We start from the raw sequence: 22,234 nt of genomic DNA on the forward strand, positions 1-22,234 counted from the left end.
GCACAGATGGATTGGGTACGGGGAACCTGTATAACCGGACATTGAACCGGAAGCATGACTTCAGTGGGTTTAGGCCGGTAATTGGGAAAATCAGTGGCGAATTGCTTTTAGCCTAATTGTTGTGATAAACTTATTAAATAGGTAAGTATCAACTCTATTTGATAAGTTTTATTTGAATGCACTCTGCGTTAGCGGAGTGCAGCCTAAAGAATGGAACTGAGCGATTTGCACTAACTTAAAAGTTAGTTTAATAAAGGGAAAATTTACAATTAGTTTTGATGTTTCCGAGACAGTTCCAAATATCAAATATACAGTATACGCAAGCAGGGGAACTATTAGAATGGCCTTTACAAGTATATGGGGTGTGTTTGGAGCAATGGTTATTGCTGAAATTGTCATTTACAAAAAGTATCCGCGCTCGATGAGGCTTAACTTTTTCGATCACCGAACTTTGTTTTGATCACCAAATCGTCAATTTTAGTCCGAATTGGCTCATTTTTTGTGGGCACGCTCCACTTGAGCCATAATTTGGGATAAAATAAAAAAATTGGGCACAGCGAACCGTTTTGGTCAAGTTTTTACCGATTTCCAAAAAAGTATCCGCGCTCGATGAGGCTTAACTTTTTCGATCACCGAGGCTTTTTGAGGCTCTAAAAAGTGTAAATATCGAATAAAAGTATTCTATGAGGTTTGAATACTCAAAAGAAAAAGCCTACAACACCTGGTGTTCCCAAGCGGTTACCCATCCAAGTACTAACCAGGCTCAATGTTGCTTAACTTCGGTGATCGGACGAGAACCGGTGCATTCAACATGGTATGGTCGTAGGCATTTGCGTGAGCGGGAGCGAATTTATATACAACAGTATTGTATTGTAGTCTTATATTCATATATAGGATTACTTTAACTGGCCGCCTTGCGGTTTGCAAAATAGTCACTTAATACATGCAATTTTAGCCACGGTTGTGTTATAATTTATGCAATTCGTAGCCAAACAGTGTATTATGACAAAAGCGCAAACTTTTTGCTTCCAACCATCCACAATACAGTGGAACGGCAGCAAAACAAAGCACAGATGGATTGGGTACGGGGAACCTGTATAACCGGACATTGAACCGGAAGCATGACTTCAGTGGGTTTAGGCCGGTAATTGGGAAAATCAGTGGCGAATTGCTTTTAGCCTAATTGTTGTGATAAACTTATTAAATAGGTAAGTATCAACTCTATTTGATAAGTTTTATTTGAATGCACTCTGCGTTAGCGGAGTGCAGCCTAAAGAATGGAACTGAGCGATTTGCACTAACTTAAAAGTTAGTTTAATAAAGGGAAAATTTACAATTAGTTTTGATGTTTCCGAGACAGTTCCAAATATCAAATATACAGTATACGCAAGCAGGGGAACTATTAGAATGGCCTTTACAAGTATATGGGGTGTGTTTGGAGCAATGGTTATTGCTGAAATTGTCATTTACAAAAAGTATCCGCGCTCGATGAGGCTTAACTTTTTCGATCACCGAACTTTGTTTTGATCACCAAATCGTCAATTTTAGTCCGAATTGGCTCATTTTTTGTGGGCACGCTCCACTTGAGCCATAATTTGGGATAAAATAAAAAAATTGGGCACAGCGAACCGTTTTGGTCAAGTTTTTACCGATTTCCAAAAAAGTATCCGCGCTCGATGAGGCTTAACTTTTTCGATCACCGAACTTTGTTTTGGTCACCAAATCGTCAATTTTAGTCCGAATTGGCTCATTTTTTGTGGGCATGCTCCACTTGAGCCATAGATTGGGATAAAACAAAAAAATCTGGCACAGCGAACCATTTTGGACAAGTTTTTACCCATTTCCAAAAAAGTATCCGCGCTCGATGAGGCTTAACTTTTTCGATCACCGAGGCTTTTTGAGGCTCTAAAAAGTGTAAATATCGAATAAAAGTATTCTATGAGGTTTGAATACTCAAAAGAAAAAGCCTACAACACCTGGTGTTCCCAAGCGGTCACCCATCCAAGTACTAACCAGGCCCAATGTTGCTTAACTTCGGTGATCGGACGAGAACCGGTGCATTCAACATGGTATGGTCGTAGGCATTTGCGTGAGCGGGAGCGAATTTATATACAACAGTATTGTATTGTAGTCTTATATTCATATATAGGATTACTTTAACTGGCCGCCTTGCGGTTTGCAAAATAGTCACTTAATACATGCAATTTTAGCCACGGTTGTGTTATAATTTATGCAATTCGTAGCCAAACAGTGTATTATGACAAAAGCGCAAACTTTTTGCTTCCAACCATCCACAATACAGTGGAACGGCAGCAAAACAAAGCACAGATGGATTGGGTACGGGGAACCTGTATAACCGGACATTGAACCGGAAGCATGACTTCAGTGGGTTTAGGCCGGTAATTGGGAAAATCAGTGGCGAATTGCTTTTAGCCTAATTGTTGTGATAAACTTATTAAATAGGTAAGTATCAACTCTATTTGATAAGTTTTATTTGAATGCACTCTGCGTTAGCGGAGTGCAGCCTAAAGAATGGAACTGAGCGATTTGCACTAAGTTAAAAGTTAGTTTAATAAAGGGAAAATTTACAATTAGTATTGATGTTTCCGAGACAGTTCCAAATATCAAATATACAGTATACGCAAGCAGGGGAACTATTAGAATGGCCTTTACAAGTATATGGGGTGTGTTTGGAGCAATGGTTATTGCTGAAATTGTCATTTACAAAAAGTATCCGCGCTCGATGAGGCTTAACTTTTTCGATCACCGAACTTTGTTTTGATCACCAAATCGTCAATTTTAGTCCGAATTGGCTCATTTTTTGTGGGCACGCTCCACTTGAGCCATAATTTGGGATAAAATAAAAAAATTGGGCACAGCGAACCGTTTTGGTCAAGTTTTTACCGATTTCCAAAAAAGTATCCGCGCTCGATGAGGCTTAACTTTTTCGATCACCGAACTTTGTTTTGGTCACCAAATCGTCAATTTTAGTCCGAATTGGCTCATTTTTTGTGGGCATGCTCCACTTGAGCCATAGATTGGGATAAAACAAAAAAATCTGGCACAGCGAACCATTTTGGACAAGTTTTTACCCATTTCCAAAAAAGTATCCGCGCTCGATGAGGCTTAACTTTTTCGATCACCGAGGCTTTTTGAGGCTCTAAAAAGTGTAAATATCGAATAAAAGTATTCTATGAGGTTTGAATACTCAAAAGAAAAAGCCTACAACACCTGGTGTTCCCAAGCGGTCACCCATCCAAGTACTAACCAGGCCCAATGTTGCTTAACTTCGGTGATCGGACGAGAACCGGTGCATTCAACATGGTATGGTCGTAGGCATTTGCGTGAGCGGGAGCGAATTTATATACAACAGTATTGTATTGTAGTCTTATATTCATATATAGGATTACTTTAACTGGCCGCCTTGCGGTTTGCAAAATAGTCACTTAATACATGCAATTTTAGCCACGGTTGTGTTATAATTTATGCAATTCGTAGCCAAACAGTGTATTATGACAAAAGCGCAAACTTTTTGCTTCCAACCATCCACAATACAGTGGAACGGCAGCAAAACAAAGCACAGATGGATTGGGTACGGGGAACCTGTATAACCGGACATTGAACCGGAAGCATGACTTCAGTGGGTTTAGGCCGGTAATTGGGAAAATCAGTGGCGAATTGCTTTTAGCCTAATTGTTGTGATAAACTTATTAAATAGGTAAGTATCAACTCTATTTGATAAGTTTTATTTGAATGCACTCTGCGTTAGCGGAGTGCAGCCTAAAGAATGGAACTGAGCGATTTGCACTAACTTAAAAGTTAGTTTAATAAAGGGAAAATTTACAATTAGTATTGATGTTTCCGAGACAGTTCCAAATATCAAATATACAGTATACGCAAGCAGGGGAACTATTAGAATGGCCTTTACAAGTATATGGGGTGTGTTTGGAGCAATGGTTATTGCTGAAATTGTCATTTACAAAAAGTATCCGCGCTCGATGAGGCTTAACTTTTTCGATCACCGAACTTTGTTTTGATCACCAAATCGTCAATTTTAGTCCGAATTGGCTCATTTTTTGTGGGCACGCTCCACTTGAGCCATAATTTGGGATAAAATAAAAAAATTGGGCACAGCGAACCGTTTTGGTCAAGTTTTTACCGATTTCCAAAAAAGTATCCGCGCTCGATGAGGCTTAACTTTTTCGATCACCGAACTTTGTTTTGGTCACCAAATCGTCAATTTTAGTCCGAATTGGCTCATTTTTTGTGGGCATGCTCCACTTGAGCCATAGATTGGGATAAAACAAAAAAATCTGGCACAGCGAACCATTTTGGACAAGTTTTTACCCATTTCCAAAAAAGTATCCGCGCTCGATGAGGCTTAACTTTTTCGATCACCGAGGCTTTTTGAGGCTCTAAAAAGTGTAAATATCGAATAAAAGTATTCTATGAGGTTTGAATACTCAAAAGAAAAAGCCTACAACACCTGGTGTTCCCAAGCGGTCACCCATCCAAGTACTAACCAGGCCCAATGTTGCTTAACTTCGGTGATCGGACGAGAACCGGTGCATTCAACATGGTATGGTCGTAGGCATTTGCGTGAGCGGGAGCGAATTTATATACAACAGTATTGTATTGTAGTCTTATATTCATATATAGGATTACTTTAACTGGCCGCCTTGCGGTTTGCAAAATAGTCACTTAATACATGCAATTTTAGCCACGGTTGTGTTATAATTTATGCAATTCGTAGCCAAACAGTGTATTATGACAAAAGCGCAAACTTTTTGCTTCCAACCATCCACAATACAGTGGAACGGCAGCAAAACAAAGCACAGATGGATTGGGTACGGGGAACCTGTATAATCGGACATTGAACCGGAAGCATGACTTCAGTGGGTTTAGGCCGGTAATTGGGAAAATCAGTGGCGAATTGCTTTTAGCCTAATTGTTGTGATAAACTTATTAAATAGGTAAGTATCAACTCTATTTGATAAGTTTTATTTGAATGCACTCTGCGTTAGCGGAGTGCAGCCTAAAGAATGGAACTGAGCGATTTGCACTAACTTAAAAGTTAGTTTAATAAAGGGAAAATTTACAATTAGTATTGATGTTTCCGAGACAGTTCCAAATATCAAATATACAGTATACGCAAGCAGGGGAACTATTAGAATGGCCTTTACAAGTATATGGGGTGTGTTTGGAGCAATGGTTATTGCTGAAATTGTCATTTACAAAAAGTATCCGCGCTCGATGAGGCTTAACTTTTTCGATCACCGAACTTTGTTTTGATCACCAAATCGTCAATTTTAGTCCGAATTGGCTCATTTTTTGTGGGCACGCTCCACTTGAGCCATAATTTGGGATAAAATAAAAAAATTGGGCACAGCGAACCGTTTTGGTCAAGTTTTTACCGATTTCCAAAAAAGTATCCGCGCTCGATGAGGCTTAACTTTTTCGATCACCGAACTTTGTTTTGGTCACCAAATCGTCAATTTTAGTCCGAATTGGCTCATTTTTTGTGGGCATGCTCCACTTGAGCCATAGATTGGGATAAAACAAAAAAATCTGGCACAGCGAACCATTTTGGACAAGTTTTTACCCATTTCCAAAAAAGTATCCGCGCTCGATGAGGCTTAACTTTTTCGATCACCGAGGCTTTTTGAGGCTCTAAAAAGTGTAAATATCGAATAAAAGTATTCTATGAGGTTTGAATACTCAAAAGAAAAAGCCTACAACACCTGGTGTTCCCAAGCGGTCACCCATCCAAGTACTAACCAGGCCCAATGTTGCTTAACTTCGGTGATCGGACGAGAACCGGTGCATTCAACATGGTATGGTCGTAGGCATTTGCGTGAGCGGGAGCGAATTTATATACAACAGTATTGTATTGTAGTCTTATATTCATATATAGGATTACTTTAACTGGCCGCCTTGCGGTTTGCAAAATAGTCACTTAATACATGCAATTTTAGCCACGGTTGTGTTATAATTTATGCAATTCGTAGCCAAACAGTGTATTATGACAAAAGCGCAAACTTTTTGCTTCCAACCATCCACAATACAGTGGAACGGCAGCAAAACAAAGCACAGATGGATTGGGTACGGGGAACCTGTATAACCGGACATTGAACCGGAAGCATGACTTCAGTGGGTTTAGGCCGGTAATTGGGAAAATCAGTGGCGAATTGCTTTTAGCCTAATTGTTGTGATAAACTTATTAAATAGGTAAGTATCAACTCTATTTGATAAGTTTTATTTGAATGCACTCTGCGTTAGCGGAGTGCAGCCTAAAGAATGGAACTGAGCGATTTGCACTAACTTAAAAGTTAGTTTAATAAAGGGAAAATTTACAATTAGTATTGATGTTTCCGAGACAGTTCCAAATATCAAATATACAGTATACGCAAGCAGGGGAACTATTAGAATGGCCTTTACAAGTATATGGGGTGTGTTTGGAGCAATGGTTATTGCTGAAATTGTCATTTACAAAAAGTATCCGCGCTCGATGAGGCTTAACTTTTTCGATCACCGAACTTTGTTTTGATCACCAAATCGTCAATTTTAGTCCGAATTGGCTCATTTTTTGTGGGCACGCTCCACTTGAGCCATAATTTGGGATAAAATAAAAAAATTGGGCACAGCGAACCGTTTTGGTCAAGTTTTTACCGATTTCCAAAAAAGTATCCGCGCTCGATGAGGCTTAACTTTTTCGATCACCGAACTTTGTTTTGGTCACCAAATCGTCAATTTTAGTCCGAATTGGCTCATTTTTTGTGGGCATGCTCCACTTGAGCCATAGATTGGGATAAAACAAAAAAATCTGGCACAGCGAACCATTTTGGACAAGTTTTTACCCATTTCCAAAAAAGTATCCGCGCTCGATGAGGCTTAACTTTTTCGATCACCGAGGCTTTTTGAGGCTCTAAAAAGTGTAAATATCGAATAAAAGTATTCTATGAGGTTTGAATACTCAAAAGAAAAAGCCTACAACACCTGGTGTTCCCAAGCGGTCACCCATCCAAGTACTAACCAGGCCCAATGTTGCTTAACTTCGGTGATCGGACGAGAACCGGTGCATTCAACATGGTATGGTCGTAGGCATTTGCGTGAGCGGGAGCGAATTTATATACAACAGTATTGTATTGTAGTCTTATATTCATATATAGGATTACTTTAACTGGCCGCCTTGCGGTTTGCAAAATAGTCACTTAATACATGCAATTTTAGCCACGGTTGTGTTATAATTTATGCAATTCGTAGCCAAACAGTGTATTATGACAAAAGCGCAAACTTTTTGCTTCCAACCATCCACAATACAGTGGAACGGCAGCAAAACAAAGCACAGATGGATTGGGTACGGGGAACCTGTATAACCGGACATTGAACCGGAAGCATGACTTCAGTGGGTTTAGGCCGGTAATTGGGAAAATCAGTGGCGAATTGCTTTTAGCCTAATTGTTGTGATAAACTTATTAAATAGGTAAGTATCAACTCTATTTGATAAGTTTTATTTGAATGCACTCTGCGTTAGCGGAGTGCAGCCTAAAGAATGGAACTGAGCGATTTGCACTAACTTAAAAGTTAGTTTAATAAAGGGAAAATTTACAATTAGTTTTGATGTTTCCGAGACAGTTCCAAATATCAAATATACAGTATACGCAAGCAGGGGAACTATTAGAATGGCCTTTACAAGTATATGGGGTGTGTTTGGAGCAATGGTTATTGCTGAAATTGTCATTTACAAAAAGTATCCGCGCTCGATGAGGCTTAACTTTTTCGATCACCGAACTTTGTTTTGATCACCAAATCGTCAATTTTAGTCCGAATTGGCTCATTTTTTGTGGGCACGCTCCACTTGAGCCATAATTTGGGATAAAATAAAAAAATTGGGCACAGCGAACCGTTTTGGTCAAGTTTTTACCGATTTCCAAAAAAGTATCCGCGCTCGATGAGGCTTAACTTTTTCGATCACCGAACTTTGTTTTGGTCACCAAATCGTCAATTTTAGTCCGAATTGGCTCATTTTTTGTGGGCATGCTCCACTTGAGCCATAGATTGGGATAAAACAAAAAAATCTGGCACAGCGAACCATTTTGGACAAGTTTTTACCCATTTCCAAAAAAGTATCCGCGCTCGATGAGGCTTAACTTTTTCGATCACCGAGGCTTTTTGAGGCTCTAAAAAGTGTAAATATCGAATAAAAGTATTCTATGAGGTTTGAATACTCAAAAGAAAAAGCCTACAACACCTGGTGTTCCCAAGCGGTCACCCATCCAAGTACTAACCAGGCCCAATGTTGCTTAACTTCGGTGATCGGACGAGAACCGGTGCATTCAACATGGTATGGTCGTAGGCATTTGCGTGAGCGGGAGCGAATTTATATACAACAGTATTGTATTGTAGTCTTATATTCATATATAGGATTACTTTAACTGGCCGCCTTGCGGTTTGCAAAATAGTCACTTAATACATGCAATTTTAGCCACGGTTGTGTTATAATTTATGCAATTCGTAGCCAAACAGTGTATTATGACAAAAGCGCAAACTTTTTGCTTCCAACCATCCACAATACAGTGGAACGGCAGCAAAACAAAGCACAGATGGATTGGGTACGGGGAACCTGTATAACCGGACATTGAACCGGAAGCATGACTTCAGTGGGTTTAGGCCGGTAATTGGGAAAATCAGTGGCGAATTGCTTTTAGCCTAATTGTTGTGATAAACTTATTAAATAGGTAAGTATCAACTCTATTTGATAAGTTTTATTTGAATGCACTCTGCGTTAGCGGAGTGCAGCCTAAAGAATGGAACTGAGCGATTTGCACTAACTTAAAAGTTAGTTTAATAAAGGGAAAATTTACAATTAGTTTTGATGTTTCCGAGACAGTTCCAAATATCAAATATACAGTATACGCAAGCAGGGGAACTATTAGAATGGCCTTTACAAGTATATGGGGTGTGTTTGGAGCAATGGTTATTGCTGAAATTGTCATTTACAAAAAGTATCCGCGCTCGATGAGGCTTAACTTTTTCGATCACCGAACTTTATTTTGATCACCAAATCGTCAATTTTAGTCCGAATTGGCTCATTTTTTGTGGGCACGCTCCACTTGAGCCATAATTTGGGATAAAATAAAAAAATTGGGCACAGCGAACCGTTTTGGTCAAGTTTTTACCGATTTCCAAAAAAGTATCCGCGCTCGATGAGGCTTAACTTTTTCGATCACCGAACTTTGTTTTGGTCACCAAATCGTCAATTTTAGTCCGAATTGGCTCATTTTTTGTGGGCATGCTCCACTTGAGCCATAGATTGGGATAAAACAAAAAAATCTGGCACAGCGAACCATTTTGGACAAGTTTTTACCCATTTCCAAAAAAGTATCCGCGCTCGATGAGGCTTAACTTTTTCGATCACCGAGGCTTTTTGAGGCTCTAAAAAGTGTAAATATCGAATAAAAGTATTCTATGAGGTTTGAATACTCAAAAGAAAAAGCCTACAACACCTGGTGTTCCCAAGCGGTCACCCATCCAAGTACTAACCAGGCCCAATGTTGCTTAACTTCGGTGATCGGACGAGAACCGGTGCATTCAACATGGTATGGTCGTAGGCATTTGCGTGAGCGGGAGCGAATTTATATACAACAGTATTGTATTGTAGTCTTATATTCATATATAGGATTACTTTAACTGGCCGCCTTGCGGTTTGCAAAATAGTCACTTAATACATGCAATTTTAGCCACGGTTGTGTTATAATTTATGCAATTCGTAGCCAAACAGTGTATTATGACAAAAGCGCAAACTTTTTGCTTCCAACCATCCACAATACAGTGGAACGGCAGCAAAACAAAGCACAGATGGATTGGGTACGGGGAACCTGTATAACCGGACATTGAACCGGAAGCATGACTTCAGTGGGTTTAGGCCGGTAATTGGGAAAATCAGTGGCGAATTGCTTTTAGCCTAATTGTTGTGATAAACTTATTAAATAGGTAAGTATCAACTCTATTTGATAAGTTTTATTTGAATGCACTCTGCGTTAGCGGAGTGCAGCCTAAAGAATGGAACTGAGCGATTTGCACTAACTTAAAAGTTAGTTTAATAAAGGGAAAATTTACAATTAGTTTTGATGTTTCCGAGACAGTTCCAAATATCAAATATACAGTATACGCAAGCAGGGGAACTATTAGAATGGCCTTTACAAGTATATGGGGTGTGTTTGGAGCAATGGTTATTGCTGAAATTGTCATTTACAAAAAGTATCCGCGCTCGATGAGGCTTAACTTTTTCGATCACCGAACTTTGTTTTGATCACCAAATCGTCAATTTTAGTCCGAATTGGCTCATTTTTTGTGGGCACGCTCCACTTGAGCCATAATTTGGGATAAAATAAAAAAATTGGGCACAGCGAACCGTTTTGGTCAAGTTTTTACCGATTTCCAAAAAAGTATCCGCGCTCGATGAGGCTTAACTTTTTCGATCACCGAACTTTGTTTTGGTCACCAAATCGTCAATTTTAGTCCGAATTGGCTCATTTTTTGTGGGCATGCTCCACTTGAGCCATAGATTGGGATAAAACAAAAAAATCTGGCACAGCGAACCATTTTGGACAAGTTTTTACCCATTTCCAAAAAAGTATCCGCGCTCGATGAGGCTTAACTTTTTCGATCACCGAGGCTTTTTGAGGCTCTAAAAAGTGTAAATATCGAATAAAAGTATTCTATGAGGTTTGAATACTCAAAAGAAAAAGCCTACAACACCTGGTGTTCCCAAGCGGTCACCCATCCAAGTACTAACCAGGCCCAATGTTGCTTAACTTCGGTGATCGGACGAGAACCGGTGCATTCAACATGGTATGGTCGTAGGCATTTGCGTGAGCGGGAGCGAATTTATATACAACAGTATTGTATTGTAGTCTTATATTCATATATAGGATTACTTTAACTGGCCGCTTTGCGGTTTGCAAAATAGTCACTTAATACATGCAATTTTAGCCACGGTTGTGTTATAATTTATGCAATTCGTAGCCAAACAGTGTATTATGACAAAAGCGCAAACTTTTTGCTTCCAACCATCCACAATACAGTGGAACGGCAGCAAAACAAAGCACAGATGGATTGGGTACGGGGAACCTGTATAACCGGACATTGAACCGGAAGCATGACTTCAGTGGGTTTAGGCCGGTAATTGGGAAAATCAGTGGCGAATTGCTTTTAGCCTAATTGTTGTGATAAACTTATTAAATAGGTAAGTATCAACTCTATTTGATAAGTTTTATTTGAATGCACTCTGCGTTAGCGGAGTGCAGCCTAAAGAATGGAACTGAGCGATTTGCACTAAGTTAAAAGTTAGTTTAATAAAGGGAAAATTTACAATTAGTTTTGATGTTTCCGAGACAGTTCCAAATATCAAATATACAGTATACGCAAGCAGGGGAACTATTAGAATGGCCTTTACAAGTATATGGGGTGTGTTTGGAGCAATGGTTATTGCTGAAATTGTCATTTACAAAAAGTATCCGCGCTCGATGAGGCTTAACTTTTTCGATCACCGAACTTTGTTTTGATCACCAAATCGTCAATTTTAGTCCGAATTGGCTCATTTTTTGTGGGCACGCTCCACTTGAGCCATAATTTGGGATAAAATAAAAAAATTGGGCACAGCGAACCGTTTTGGTCAAGTTTTTACCGATTTCCAAAAAAGTATCCGCGCTCGATGAGGCTTAACTTTTTCGATCACCGAACTTTGTTTTGGTCACCAAATCGTCAATTTTAGTCCGAATTGGCTCATTTTTTGTGGGCATGCTCCACTTGAGCCATAGATTGGGATAAAACAAAAAAATCTGGCACAGCGAACCATTTTGGACAAGTTTTTACCCATTTCCAAAAAAGTATCCGCGCTCGATGAGGCTTAACTTTTTCGATCACCGAGGCTTTTTGAGGCTCTAAAAAGTGTAAATATCGAATAAAAGTATTCTATGAGGTTTGAATACTCAAAAGAAAAAGCCTACAACACCTGGTGTTCCCAAGCGGTCACCCATCCAAGTACTAACCAGGCCCAATGTTGCTTAACTTCGGTGATCGGACGAGAACCGGTGCATTCAACATGGTATGGTCGTAGGCATTTGCGTGAGCGGGAGCGAATTTATATACAACAGTATTGTATTGTAGTCTTATATTCATATATAGGATTACTTTAACTGGCCGCCTTGCGGTTTGCAAAATAGTCACTTAATACATGCAATTTTAGCCACGGTTGTGTTATAATTTATGCAATTCGTAGCCAAACAGTGTATTATGACAAAAGCGCAAACTTTTTGCTTCCAACCATCCACAATACAGTGGAACGGCAGCAAAACAAAGCACAGATGGATTGGGTACGGGGAACCTGTATAACCGGACATTGAACCGGAAGCATGACTTCAGTGGGTTTAGGCCGGTAATTGGGAAAATCAGTGGCGAATTGCTTTTAGCCTAATTGTTGTGATAAACTTATTAAATAGGTAAGTATCAACTCTATTTGATAAGTTTTATTTGAATGCACTCTGCGTTAGCGGAGTGCAGCCTAAAGAATGGAACTGAGCGATTTGCACTAACTTAAAAGTTAGTTTAATAAAGGGAAAATTTACAATTAGTTTTGATGTTTCCGAGACAGTTCCAAATATCAAATATACAGTATACGCAAGCAGGGGAACTATTAGAATGGCCTTTACAAGTATATGGGGTGTGTTTGGAGCAATGGTTATTGCTGAAATTGTCATTTACAAAAAGTATCCGCGCTCGATGAGGCTTAACTTTTTCGATCACCGAACTTTGTTTTGATCACCAAATCGTCAATTTTAGTCCGAATTGGCTCATTTTTTGTGGGCACGCTCCACTTGAGCCATAATTTGGGATAAAATAAAAAAATTGGGCACAGCGAACCGTTTTGGTCAAGTTTTTACCGATTTCCAAAAAAGTATCCGCGCTCGATGAGGCTTAACTTTTTCGATCACCGAACTTTGTTTTGGTCACCAAATCGTCAATTTTAGTCCGAATTGGCTCATTTTTTGTGGGCATGCTCCACTTGAGCCATAGATTGGGATAAAACAAAAAAATCTGGCACAGCGAACCATTTTGGACAAGTTTTTACCCATTTCCAAAAAAGTATCCGCGCTCGATGAGGCTTAACTTTTTCGATCACCGAGGCTTTTTGAGGCTCTAAAAAGTGTAAATATCGAATAAAAGTATTCTATGAGGTTTGAATACTCAAAAGAAAAAGCCTACAACACCTGGTGTTCCCAAGCGGTCACCCATCCAAGTACTAACCAGGCCCAATGTTGCTTAACTTCGGTGATCGGACGAGAACCGGTGCATTCAACATGGTATGGTCGTAGGCATTTGCGTGAGCGGGAGCGAATTTATATACAACAGTATTGTATTGTAGTCTTATATTCATATATAGGATTACTTTAACTGGCCGCCTTGCGGTTTGCAAAATAGTCACTTAATACATGCAATTTTAGCCACGGTTGTGTTATAATTTATGCAATTCGTAGCCAAACAGTGTATTATGACAAAAGCGCAAACTTTTTGCTTCCAACCATCCACAATACAGTGGAACGGCAGCAAAACAAAGCACAGATGGATTGGGTACGGGGAACCTGTATAACCGGACATTGAACCGGAAGCATGACTTCAGTGGGTTTAGGCCGGTAATTGGGAAAATCAGTGGCGAATTGCTTTTAGCCTAATTGTTGTGATAAACTTATTAAATAGGTAAGTATCAACTCTATTTGATAAGTTTTATTTGAATGCACTCTGCGTTAGCGGAGTGCAGCCTAAAGAATGGAACTGAGCGATTTGCACTAAGTTAAAAGTTAGTTTAATAAAGGGAAAATTTACAATTAGTTTTGATGTTTCCGAGACAGTTCCAAATATCAAATATACAGTATACGCAAGCAGGGGAACTATTAGAATGGCCTTTACAAGTATATGGGGTGTGTTTGGAGCAATGGTTATTGCTGAAATTGTCATTTACAAAAAGTATCCGCGCTCGATGAGGCTTAACTTTTTCGATCACCGAACTTTGTTTTGATCACCAAATCGTCAATTTTAGTCCGAATTGGCTCATTTTTTGTGGGCACGCTCCACTTGAGCCATAATTTGGGATAAAATAAAAAAATTGGGCACAGCGAACCGTTTTGGTCAAGTTTTTACCGATTTCCAAAAAAGTATCCGCGCTCGATGAGGCTTAACTTTTTCGATCACCGAACTTTGTTTTGGTCACCAAATCGTCAATTTTAGTCCGAATTGGCTCATTTTTTGTGGGCATGCTCCACTTGAGCCATAGATTGGGATAAAACAAAAAAATCTGGCACAGCGAACCATTTTGGACAAGTTTTTACCCATTTCCAAAAAAGTATCCGCGCTCGATGAGGCTTAACTTTTTCGATCACCGAGGCTTTTTGAGGCTCTAAAAAGTGTAAATATCGAATAAAAGTATTCTATGAGGTTTGAATACTCAAAAGAAAAAGCCTACAACACCTGGTGTTCCCAAGCGGTCACCCATCCAAGTACTAACCAGGCCCAATGTTGCTTAACTTCGGTGATCGGACGAGAACCGGTGCATTCAACATGGTATGGTCGTAGGCATTTGCGTGAGCGGGAGCGAATTTATATACAACAGTATTGTATTGTAGTCTTATATTCATATATAGGATTACTTTAACTGGCCGCCTTGCGGTTTGCAAAATAGTCACTTAATACATGCAATTTTAGCCACGGTTGTGTTATAATTTATGCAATTCGTAGCCAAACAGTGTATTATGACAAAAGCGCAAACTTTTTGCTTCCAACCATCCACAATACAGTGGAACGGCAGCAAAACAAAGCACAGATGGATTGGGTACGGGGAACCTGTATAACCGGACATTGAACCGGAAGCATGACTTCAGTGGGTTTAGGCCGGTAATTGGGAAAATCAGTGGCGAATTGCTTTTAGCCTAATTGTTGTGATAAACTTATTAAATAGGTAAGTATCAACTCTATTTGATAAGTTTTATTTGAATGCACTCTGCGTTAGCGGAGTGCAGCCTAAAGAATGGAACTGAGCGATTTGCACTAAGTTAAAAGTTAGTTTAATAAAGGGAAAATTTACAATTAGTTTTGATGTTTCCGAGACAGTTCCAAATATCAAATATACAGTATACGCAAGCAGGGGAACTATTAGAATGGCCTTTACAAGTATATGGGGTGTGTTTGGAGCAATGGTTATTGCTGAAATTGTCATTTACAAAAAGTATCCGCGCTCGATGAGGCTTAACTTTTTCGATCACCGAACTTTGTTTTGATCACCAAATCGTCAATTTTAGTCCGAATTGGCTCATTTTTTGTGGGCACGCTCCCCTTGAGCCATAATTTGGGATAAAATAAAAAAATTGGGCACAGCGAACCGTTTTGGTCAAGTTTTTACCGATTTCCAAAAAAGTATCCGCGCTCGATGAGGCTTAACTTTTTCGATCACCGAACTTTGTTTTGGTCACCAAATCGTCAATTTTAGTCCGAATTGGCTCATTTTTTGTGGGCATGCTCCACTTGAGCCATAGATTGGGATAAAACAAAAAAATCTGGCACAGCGAACCATTTTGGACAAGTTTTTACCCATTTCCAAAAAAGTATCCGCGCTCGATGAGGCTTAACTTTTTCGATCACCGAGGCTTTTTGAGGCTCTAAAAAGTGTAAATATCGAATAAAAGTATTCTATGAGGTTTGAATACTCAAAAGAAAAAGCCTACAACACCTGGTGTTCCCAAGCGGTCACCCATCCAAGTACTAACCAGGCCCAATGTTGCTTAACTTCGGTGATCGGACGAGAACCGGTGCATTCAACATGGTATGGTCGTAGGCATTTGCGTGAGCGGGAGCGAATTTATATACAACAGTATTGTATTGTAGTCTTATATTCATATATAGGATTACTTTAACTGGCCGCCTTGCGGTTTGCAAAATAGTCACTTAATACATGCAATTTTAGCCACGGTTGTGTTATAATTTATGCAATTCGTAGCCAAACAGTGTATTATGACAAAAGCGCAAACTTTTTGCTTCCAACCATCCACAATACAGTGGAACGGCAGCAAAACAAAGCACAGATGGATTGGGTACGGGGAACCTGTATAACCGGACATTGAACCGGAAGCATGACTTCAGTGGGTTTAGGCCGGTAATTGGGAAAATCAGTGGCGAATTGCTTTTAGCCTAATTGTTGTGATAAACTTATTAAATAGGTAAGTATCAACTCTATTTGATAAGTTTTATTTGAATGCACTCTGCGTTAGCGGAGTGCAGCCTAAAGAATGGAACTGAGCGATTTGCACTAACTTAAAAGTTAGTTTAATAAAGGGAAAATTTACAATTAGTTTTGATGTTTCCGAGACAGTTCCAAATATCAAATATACAGTATACGCAAGCAGGGGAACTATTAGAATGGCCTTTACAAGTATATGGGGTGTGTTTGGAGCAATGGTTATTGCTGAAATTGTCATTTACAAAAAGTATCCGCGCTCGATGAGGCTTAACTTTTTCGATCACCGAACTTTGTTTTGATCACCAAATCGTCAATTTTAGTCCGAATTGGCTCATTTTTTGTGGGCACGCTCCACTTGAGCCATAATTTGGGATAAAATAAAAAAATTGGGCACAGCGAACCGTTTTGGTCAAGTTTTTACCGATTTCCAAAAAAGTATCCGCGCTCGATGAGGCTTAACTTTTTCGATCACCGAACTTTGTTTTGGTCACCAAATCGTCAATTTTAGTCCGAATTGGCTCATTTTTTGTGGGCATGCTCCACTTGAGCCATAGATTGGGATAAAACAAAAAAATCTGGCACAGCGAACCATTTTGGACAAGTTTTTACCCATTTCCAAAAAAGTATCCGCGCTCGATGAGGCTTAACTTTTTCGATCACCGAGGCTTTTTGAGGCTCTAAAAAGTGTAAATATCGAATAAAAGTATTCTATGAGGTTTGAATACTCAAAAGAAAAAGCCTACAACACCTGGTGTTCCCAAGCGGTCACCCATCCAAGTACTAACCAGGCCCAATGTTGCTTAACTTCGGTGATCGGACGAGAACCGGTGCATTCAACATGGTATGGTCGTAGGCATTTGCGTGAGCGGGAGCGAATTTATATACAACAGTATTGTATTGTAGTCTTATATTCATATATAGGATTACTTTAACTGGCCGCCTTGCGGTTTGCAAAATAGTCACTTAATACATGCAATTTTAGCCACGGTTGTGTTATAATTTATGCAATTCGTAGCCAAACAGTGTATTATGACAAAAGCGCAAACTTTTTGCTTCCAACCATCCACAATACAGTGGAACGGCAGCAAAACAAAGCACAGATGGATTGGGTACGGGGAACCTGTATAACCGGACATTGAACCGGAAGCATGACTTCAGTGGGTTTAGGCCGGTAATTGGGAAAATCAGTGGCGAATTGCTTTTAGCCTAATTGTTGTGATAAACTTATTAAATAGGTAAGTATCAACTCTATTTGATAAGTTTTATTTGAATGCACTCTGCGTTAGCGGAGTGCAGCCTAAAGAATGGAACTGAGCGATTTGCACTAACTTAAAAGTTAGTTTAATAAAGGGAAAATTTACAATTAGTTTTGATGTTTCCGAGACAGTTCCAAATATCAAATATACAGTATACGCAAGCAGGGGAACTATTAGAATGGCCTTTACAAGTATATGGGGTGTGTTTGGAGCAATGGTTATTGCTGAAATTGTCATTTACAAAAAGTATCCGCGCTCGATGAGGCTTAACTTTTTCGATCACCGAACTTTGTTTTGATCACCAAATCGTCAATTTTAGTCCGAATTGGCTCATTTTTTGTGGGCACGCTCCACTTGAGCCATAATTTGGGATAAAATAAAAAAATTGGGCACAGCGAACCGTTTTGGTCAAGTTTTTACCGATTTCCAAAAAAGTATCCGCGCTCGATGAGGCTTAACTTTTTCGATCACCGAACTTTGTTTTGGTCACCAAATCGTCAATTTTAGTCCGAATTGGCTCATTTTTTGTGGGCATGCTCCACTTGAGCCATAGATTGGGATAAAACAAAAAAATCTGGCACAGCGAACCATTTTGGACAAGTTTTTACCCATTTCCAAAAAAGTATCCGCGCTCGATGAGGCTTAACTTTTTCGATCACCGAGGCTTTTTGAGGCTCTAAAAAGTGTAAATATCGAATAAAAGTATTCTATGAGGTTTGAATACTCAAAAGAAAAAGCCTACAACACCTGGTGTTCCCAAGCGGTCACCCATCCAAGTACTAACCAGGCCCAATGTTGCTTAACTTCGGTGATCGGACGAGAACCGGTGCATTCAACATGGTATGGTCGTAGGCATTTGCGTGAGCGGGAGCGAATTTATATACAACAGTATTGTATTGTAGTCTTATATTCATATATAGGATTACTTTAACTGGCCGCCTTGCGGTTTGCAAAATAGTCACTTAATACATGCAATTTTAGCCACGGTTGTGTTATAATTTATGCAATTCGTAGCCAAACAGTGTATTATGACAAAAGCGCAAACTTTTTGCTTCCAACCATCCACAATACAGTGGAACGGCAGCAAAACAAAGCACAGATGGATTGGGTACGGGGAACCTGTATAACCGGACATTGAACCGGAAGCATGACTTCAGTGGGTTTAGGCCGGTAATTGGGAAAATCAGTGGCGAATTGCTTTTAGCCTAATTGTTGTGATAAACTTATTAAATAGGTAAGTATCAACTCTATTTGATAAGTTTTATTTGAATGCACTCTGCGTTAGCGGAGTGCAGCCTAAAGAATGGAACTGAGCGATTTGCACTAAGTTAAAAGTTAGTTTAATAAAGGGAAAATTTACAATTAGTTTTGATGTTTCCGAGACAGTTCCAAATATCAAATATACAGTATACGCAAGCAGGGGAACTATTAGAATGGCCTTTACAAGTATATGGGGTGTTTTTGGAGCAATGGTTATTGCTGAAATTGTCATTTACAAAAAGTATCCGCGCTCGATGAGGCTTAACTTTTTCGATCACCGAACTTTGTTTTGATCACCAAATCGTCAATTTTAGTCCGAATTGGCTCATTTTTTGTGGGCACGCTCCACTTGAGCCATAATTTGGGATAAAATAAAAAAATTGGGCACAGCGAACCGTTTTGGTCAAGTTTTTACCGATTTCCAAAAAAGTATCCGCGCTCGATGAGGCTTAACTTTTTCGATCACCGAACTTTGTTTTGGTCACCAAATCGTCAATTTTAGTCCGAATTGGCTCATTTTTTGTGGGCATGCTCCACTTGAGCCATAGATTGGGATAAAACAAAAAAATCTGGCACAGCGAACCATTTTGGACAAGTTTTTACCCATTTCCAAAAAAGTATCCGCGCTCGATGAGGCTTAACTTTTTCGATCACCGAGGCTTTTTGAGGCTCTAAAAAGTGTAAATATCGAATAAAAGTATTCTATGAGGTTTGAATACTCAAAAGAAAAAGCCTACAACACCTGGTGTTCCCAAGCGGTCACCCATCCAAGTACTAACCAGGCCCAATGTTGCTTAACTTCGGTGATCGGACGAGAACCGGTGCATTCAACATGGTATGGTCGTAGGCATTTGCGTGAGCGGGAGCGAATTTATATACAACAGTATTGTATTGTAGTCTTATATTCATATATAGGATTACTTTAACTGGCCGCCTTGCGGTTTGCAAAATAGTCACTTAATACATGCAATTTTAGCCACGGTTGTGTTATAATTTATGCAATTCGTAGCCAAACAGTGTATTATGACAAAAGCGCAAACTTTTTGCTTCCAACCATCCACAATACAGTGGAACGGCAGCAAAACAAAGCACAGATGGATTGGGTACGGGGAACCTGTATAACCGGACATTGAACCGGAAGCATGACTTCAGTGGGTTTAGGCCGGTAATTGGGAAAATCAGTGGCGAATTGCTTTTAGCCTAATTGTTGTGATAAACTTATTAAATAGGTAAGTATCAACTCTATTTGATAAGTTTTATTTGAATGCACTCTGCGTTAGCGGAGTGCAGCCTAAAGAATGGAACTGAGCGATTTGCACTAACTTAAAAGTTAGTTTAATAAAGGGAAAATTTACAATTAGTTTTGATGTTTCCGAGACAGTTCCAAATATCAAATATACAGTATACGCAAGCAGGGGAACTATTAGAATGGCCTTTACAAGTATATGGGGTGTGTTTGGAGCAATGGTTATTGCTGAAATTGTCATTTACAAAAAGTATCCGCGCTCGATGAGGCTTAACTTTTTCGATCACCGAACTTTGTTTTGATCACCAAATCGTCAATTTTAGTCCGAATTGGCTCATTTTTTGTGGGCACGCTCCACTTGAGCCATAATTTGGGATAAAATAAAAAAATTGGGCACAGCGAACCGTTTTGGTCAAGTTTTTACCGATTTCCAAAAAAGTATCCGCGCTCGATGAGGCTTAACTTTTTCGATCACCGAACTTTGTTTTGGTCACCAAATCGTCAATTTTAGTCCGAATTGGCTCATTTTTTGTGGGCATGCTCCACTTGAGCCATAGATTGGGATAAAACAAAAAAATCTGGCACAGCGAACCATTTTGGACAAGTTTTTACCCATTTCCAAAAAAGTATCCGCGCTCGATGAGGCTTAACTTTTTCGATCACCGAGGCTTTTTGAGGCTCTAAAAAGTGTAAATATCGAATAAAAGTATTCTATGAGGTTTGAATACTCAAAAGAAAAAGCCTACAACACCTGGTGTTCCCAAGCGGTCACCCATCCAAGTACTAACCAGGCCCAATGTTGCTTAACTTCGGTGATCGGACGAGAACCGGTGCATTCAACATGGTATGGTCGTAGGCATTTGCGTGAGCGGGAGCGAATTTATATACAACAGTATTGTATTGTAGTCTTATATTCATATATAGGATTACTTTAACTGGCCGCCTTGCGGTTTGCAAAATAGTCACTTAATACATGCAATTTTAGCCACGGTTGTGTTATAATTTATGCAATTCGTAGCCAAACAGTGTATTATGACAAAAGCGCAAACTTTTTGCTTCCAACCATCCACAATACAGTGGAACGGCAGCAAAACAAAGCACAGATGGATTGGGTACGGGGAACCTGTATAACCGGACATTGAACCGGAAGCATCACTTCAGTGGGTTTAGGCCGGTAATTGGGAAAATCAGTGGCGAATTGCTTTTAGCCTAATTGTTGTGATAAACTTATTAAATAGGTAAGTATCAACTCTATTTGATAAGTTTTATTTGAATGCACTCTGCGTTAGCGGAGTGCAGCCTAAAGAATGGAACTGAGCGATTTGCACTAACTTAAAAGTTAGTTTAATAAAGGGAAAATTTACAATTAGTTTTGATGTTTCCGAGACAGTTCCAAATATCAAATATACAGTATACGCAAGCAGGGGAACTATTAGAATGGCCTTTACAAGTATATGGGGTGTGTTTGGAGCAATGGTTATTGCTGAAATTGTCATTTACAAAAAGTATCCGCGCTCGATGAGGCTTAACTTTTTCGATCACCGAACTTTGTTTTGATCACCAAATCGTCAATTTTAGTCCGAATTGGCTCATTTTTTGTGGGCACGCTCCACTTGAGCCATAATTTGGGATAAAATAAAAAAATTGGGCACAGCGAACCGTTTTGGTCAAGTTTTTACCGATTTCCAAAAAAGTATCCGCGCTCGATGAGGCTTAACTTTTTCGATCACCGAACTTTGTTTTGGTCACCAAATCGTCAATTTTAGTCCGAATTGGCTCATTTTTTGTGGGCATGCTCCACTTGAGCCATAGATTGGGATAAAACAAAAAAATCTGGCACAGCGAACCATTTTGGACAAGTTTTTACCCATTTCCAAAAAAGGAACCGCGCTCGATGAGGCTTAACTTTTTCGATCACCGAGGCTTTTTGAGGCTCTAAAAAGTGTAAATATCGAATAAAAGTATTCTATGAGGTTTGAATACTCAAAAGAAAAAGCCTACAACACCTGGTGTTCCCAAGCGGTCACCCATCCAAGTACTAACCAGGCCCAATGTTGCTTAACTTCGGTGATCGGACGAGAACCGGTGCATTCAACATGGTATGGTCGTAGGCATTTGCGTGAGCGGGAGCGAATTTATATACAACAGTATTGTATTGTAGTCTTATATTCATATATAGGATTA

The 22,234-nt window shown here is 39.5% G+C and overlaps 18 non-coding genes across 18 annotated transcripts; all 18 read right to left on the reverse strand.

The window, feature by feature from the left end:
• Nucleotides 1-709: 709 nt before the first annotated feature.
• LOC142347180 (5S ribosomal RNA) lies at nt 710-828 on the reverse strand. Its single transcript, XR_012760197.1, has one exon. It is a non-coding gene; the product is annotated as a 5S ribosomal RNA (ribosomal RNA).
• A 1,136-nt stretch (nt 829-1,964) lies between these two features.
• LOC142346815 (5S ribosomal RNA) lies at nt 1,965-2,083 on the reverse strand. Its single transcript, XR_012759857.1, has one exon. It is a non-coding gene; the product is annotated as a 5S ribosomal RNA (ribosomal RNA).
• Nucleotides 2,084-3,219: 1,136 nt separating this feature from the next.
• Nucleotides 3,220-3,338, reverse strand: LOC142346816 (5S ribosomal RNA). Its single transcript, XR_012759858.1, has one exon. It is a non-coding gene; the product is annotated as a 5S ribosomal RNA (ribosomal RNA).
• Nucleotides 3,339-4,474: 1,136 nt separating this feature from the next.
• Nucleotides 4,475-4,593, reverse strand: LOC142346817 (5S ribosomal RNA). Its single transcript, XR_012759859.1, has one exon. It is a non-coding gene; the product is annotated as a 5S ribosomal RNA (ribosomal RNA).
• A 1,136-nt stretch (nt 4,594-5,729) lies between these two features.
• LOC142346819 (5S ribosomal RNA) lies at nt 5,730-5,848 on the reverse strand. The gene has a single exon (XR_012759861.1). It is a non-coding gene; the product is annotated as a 5S ribosomal RNA (ribosomal RNA).
• Nucleotides 5,849-6,984: 1,136 nt separating this feature from the next.
• Nucleotides 6,985-7,103, reverse strand: LOC142346821 (5S ribosomal RNA). Its single transcript, XR_012759862.1, has one exon. It is a non-coding gene; the product is annotated as a 5S ribosomal RNA (ribosomal RNA).
• A 1,136-nt stretch (nt 7,104-8,239) lies between these two features.
• LOC142346822 (5S ribosomal RNA) lies at nt 8,240-8,358 on the reverse strand. Its single transcript, XR_012759863.1, has one exon. It is a non-coding gene; the product is annotated as a 5S ribosomal RNA (ribosomal RNA).
• Nucleotides 8,359-9,494: 1,136 nt separating this feature from the next.
• LOC142346823 (5S ribosomal RNA) lies at nt 9,495-9,613 on the reverse strand. The gene has a single exon (XR_012759864.1). It is a non-coding gene; the product is annotated as a 5S ribosomal RNA (ribosomal RNA).
• Nucleotides 9,614-10,749: 1,136 nt separating this feature from the next.
• Nucleotides 10,750-10,868, reverse strand: LOC142346824 (5S ribosomal RNA). The gene has a single exon (XR_012759865.1). It is a non-coding gene; the product is annotated as a 5S ribosomal RNA (ribosomal RNA).
• A 1,136-nt stretch (nt 10,869-12,004) lies between these two features.
• On the reverse strand, nt 12,005-12,123 carry LOC142346825 (5S ribosomal RNA). The gene has a single exon (XR_012759866.1). It is a non-coding gene; the product is annotated as a 5S ribosomal RNA (ribosomal RNA).
• A 1,136-nt stretch (nt 12,124-13,259) lies between these two features.
• Nucleotides 13,260-13,378, reverse strand: LOC142346826 (5S ribosomal RNA). Its single transcript, XR_012759867.1, has one exon. It is a non-coding gene; the product is annotated as a 5S ribosomal RNA (ribosomal RNA).
• A 1,136-nt stretch (nt 13,379-14,514) lies between these two features.
• LOC142346827 (5S ribosomal RNA) lies at nt 14,515-14,633 on the reverse strand. The gene has a single exon (XR_012759868.1). It is a non-coding gene; the product is annotated as a 5S ribosomal RNA (ribosomal RNA).
• Nucleotides 14,634-15,769: 1,136 nt separating this feature from the next.
• On the reverse strand, nt 15,770-15,888 carry LOC142346828 (5S ribosomal RNA). Its single transcript, XR_012759869.1, has one exon. It is a non-coding gene; the product is annotated as a 5S ribosomal RNA (ribosomal RNA).
• Nucleotides 15,889-17,024: 1,136 nt separating this feature from the next.
• On the reverse strand, nt 17,025-17,143 carry LOC142346829 (5S ribosomal RNA). The gene has a single exon (XR_012759870.1). It is a non-coding gene; the product is annotated as a 5S ribosomal RNA (ribosomal RNA).
• A 1,136-nt stretch (nt 17,144-18,279) lies between these two features.
• Nucleotides 18,280-18,398, reverse strand: LOC142346832 (5S ribosomal RNA). Its single transcript, XR_012759872.1, has one exon. It is a non-coding gene; the product is annotated as a 5S ribosomal RNA (ribosomal RNA).
• A 1,136-nt stretch (nt 18,399-19,534) lies between these two features.
• LOC142346833 (5S ribosomal RNA) lies at nt 19,535-19,653 on the reverse strand. Its single transcript, XR_012759873.1, has one exon. It is a non-coding gene; the product is annotated as a 5S ribosomal RNA (ribosomal RNA).
• Nucleotides 19,654-20,789: 1,136 nt separating this feature from the next.
• LOC142346834 (5S ribosomal RNA) lies at nt 20,790-20,908 on the reverse strand. Its single transcript, XR_012759874.1, has one exon. It is a non-coding gene; the product is annotated as a 5S ribosomal RNA (ribosomal RNA).
• Nucleotides 20,909-22,044: 1,136 nt separating this feature from the next.
• Nucleotides 22,045-22,163, reverse strand: LOC142346835 (5S ribosomal RNA). Its single transcript, XR_012759875.1, has one exon. It is a non-coding gene; the product is annotated as a 5S ribosomal RNA (ribosomal RNA).
• Between the last annotated feature and the right edge of the window lie 71 nt (nt 22,164-22,234).

This window comes from Convolutriloba macropyga, chromosome 9, assembly GCF_964194025.1.
Source record: "Convolutriloba macropyga chromosome 9, txConMacr16.3, whole genome shotgun sequence".
NCBI classification, from domain to species: domain Eukaryota; kingdom Metazoa; phylum Xenacoelomorpha; order Acoela; family Convolutidae; genus Convolutriloba; species Convolutriloba macropyga.